The 3,052-nt window shown below is 41.3% G+C and overlaps 1 pseudogene; it reads left to right on the top strand.

The window, feature by feature from the left end:
* The first annotated feature begins 788 nt into the window (after positions 1–788).
* On the top strand, positions 789–2,617 carry LOC120147167 (annotated as a pseudogene).
* Positions 2,618–3,052: the final 435 nt, after the last annotated feature.

Raw genomic sequence — 3,052 nt, 5'->3', positions numbered from 1 at the left:
AGTCTGATGAGTCTAGTTTTGAACCCATTAAATCAAATAACCTAAAACATGAGAGATAAAGAAAGAGAGGAAAGGGATATTTTCGAGTTCCCTTGATTCACCAGTGCTAGAACATCTTTCAAATTAAAATGATGGGAGGTTGGGAGGTTTAGAGTGGTGGAGGATAGTGAAAAAAGTTCATGTCTAAAATAACTAGAGAAGATAAGAGAGAGTCTCTCGAAAACTTATTCAAAATTTACATATGATGATATAATTTACTTTTATTTTTAAAATTTCTTATAAATCTGAACTACTTTTAAGAAAAATAAATAAATTAACACTCTCAATAAATAAACACGTAACATCGAAGTGGATGGAGGAGAGTGGTGGGGCGTTCATCTCCTGTAAATTTTAAATTATTTGTTTTAGATTTTGTTTTTGTTTGTATTTTTTATTAATAATATATTTTTACTTTCCTTATAATTTTAAGAGTTCGTCGTCTCTTAAAATTTTAGGAATTCAATTTCCTAACATAAAATTATATGTTCTTACGTGTGTTGACGTGTAATTTGTACGATATTGAAATCCTAAGAGCAATCATCGCAAGTATTTTGCACCGGAGCCTACCATATGAAGAGTATTAACACGTTTTAGTGTACGGATGGAGCCTAGTACTGAAATTTCTTTGAAAAAGATATTGATAATGAAGCGTGGTTGCAATCTTTTTGTAAATGTTGATAGGTCTGAATTAAATGTGTGGTTGTGATTTTTTCTTTGTAATCCTCCGCTGAAATGGCAGACAGTATTAGTGTCGGAGGGGCTTAGCACCTTGGGATGAAAGCCATCAACGGCAGTTCAGCATCTTTGTTCTTCTTCTATCTTTGGAGGGAGACGGCGGCGCGTGATATTCAGGGAGATGGAGAAAACTTCATATTTCGTTGCATCTAAGCACAAGCTGAATACCTTCTTCTCCCTCATATTCCGTTCTCCCACTTCATATCACCCTTTGCTAGCCTCTGCAGTGTCCAAACGAATAGTCCAAAACCATGGGAGCGGCTTAATCGATGGTAAAGATGAGAACACTGTGCTGCACCTCATAAAGATGATAAACAGTGACAATCGTAGTTTGGTTGAACAAGCTTGTTCTTCTTTACCAATCGAAACTATTCCGAGCTCTCCTGCACTTGAAGATCCGGTTTCCGTGCTGCATGTTGTGGTCAGACTGGCGTACATGTCCGACACCATAGCTCAGAAGATGCTAACTGCTGATGTTATGAGATCATTACAAAACTTGTTCGAGCATCAAAACCCTGAGGTGCAAAGGCTTGCTTTGTTAGCTGTCGGGAATCTAGCTTTTTGTAAGGAGAATCGTCATGTTCTTGTCACTTCTAATAGTTTGAGGGAACATCTCGTGTGCTTGACGGATACAGTCGATGCATGAGTAAACAAAGCTGCAGCTCGTGCTTTAGCAATTCTAGGAGAGAATGAGAGCTTGAGACGTGCTATTAGAGGGAGACAAGTACCGAAACAAGGCGTGCGCATACTGTCTTTTGATGGAGGTGGGATGAAAGGTCTTGTAATGGTGCAGATCCTTAAAGAAATCGAGAAACGAACCGGAAAGCGAATGCATGATCTGTTTGATCTTATATGCGGAACATCGACCGGTGGCCTTTCTGCTGCTGCACTCGGTATCAAGTCGATGAGCGCAGATCAATTGGAAGAGATATACAGAACTTTTGGGAAAGTTGTTTTCTCTGAACCTGTGCCGGAGAACAACAGAGTTGCAGTTTGGAGAAACAAGTTAGACCGGTTTTATAAAAGTTTCAGGGTTGTGGCAAAAGGATGTAAGCACAGTACAGAAACGCTAGAGAGATTGCTAAAGGAATTGTGTGCTGATGAAGATGGTGATGATCTACTAATCGAAAACGCTGTGAAAAATGTTCCGAAAGTGTTTCTAGTGTCGACTTTAGCTAGTGTTACACCGGCTAGGCCTTTCTTGTTCCGCAATTATCAGTACCCTGTGGGAACGCCGGAGGTGCAGACTCTTGTTGGGAGTTGTAAACATCTTTTGTGGCAAGCTATAAGAGCATCCTGTGCAGCTCCGTACTATCTCGATGTCTTTTCCGATGGTGTATACCGTTGGCTCGACGGTGGCGTATTAGCAAACAATCCAACTATCTTGTCCATACGAGAAGCACAGCTTTTATGGACTGATACTAAAATCGACTGCATAGTTTCAATTGGCTCTGGTTCCTTGCCTACCAAGGCACGAAAAGGCGGTTGGCGATATCTAGATGCAGGGCAAGTGCTGATTGAGAGTGCAAGCTCGGTTGATCTTGTAGATGAAGCTTTGAGGACGATGTTACCTATGCACCCTGAGATCCATTACTTTCGGTTTAATCCGGTCGACGAACGTTGTGGTATGGAGTTGGATGAGACCGATCCGACAGTTTGGTTGAACTTGGAAGCTGCAACAAAGGATTACATTGAAAGAAATTCGGAGTCCTTCAAGAATGCTTGTGAAAGACTTCTTGAACACTTTAAAAATGGACGAGTAGTGGAGAGTTTTAATAAATGTAAACCAAGCATGATGTTGTTGTTCCATTGTAGTAATAAAACATCTTTGTTGTTTCTTTGATTGATATTGGTCAGTGTTCATTTTTTAATACTACTATCATTTTCCTGGTAATCGAGACCTTTGTATGATCCCACCAACATTGGTGTTGCCGTTGCCGTCACCACCGCCATTTCCGTCATCCACTGTGACAGCTGATCCTATGACAGCCATACCCTATCGGAGCACATGTCATGTTTCTCCACCATTGCTACTATAGCTACCTTCATGTCCCCGCCCTCGAGTTATCCCCAACAAAGTTCTATCTGACGTTCCCGACCGTTATTACGCCGACCACCACTACTTCTCCACGCCCTCGCCCATGCCTCCATGTCCCTTCCTCGAAGTAGGCTTTCAGGTATGGCATCCCATCGCCCTGGTTGATTACTTGAAGATGCCCCATGAGGCCATAAAGTCGATCTATGAATGGATTAGTTGTTGGAGGTGATATGACTAAAT

The sequence above is a fragment of the Hibiscus syriacus genome, unplaced genomic scaffold, assembly GCF_006381635.1.
Source record: "Hibiscus syriacus cultivar Baekdansim isolate YM2019G1 unplaced genomic scaffold, ASM638163v2 tig00110933_pilon, whole genome shotgun sequence".
NCBI classification, from domain to species: Eukaryota; Viridiplantae; Streptophyta; class Magnoliopsida; order Malvales; family Malvaceae; genus Hibiscus; species Hibiscus syriacus.
The sequence above is the reverse complement of the archived record's forward strand: the minus strand, read 5'-3'. Positions and strand labels throughout refer to the sequence as shown.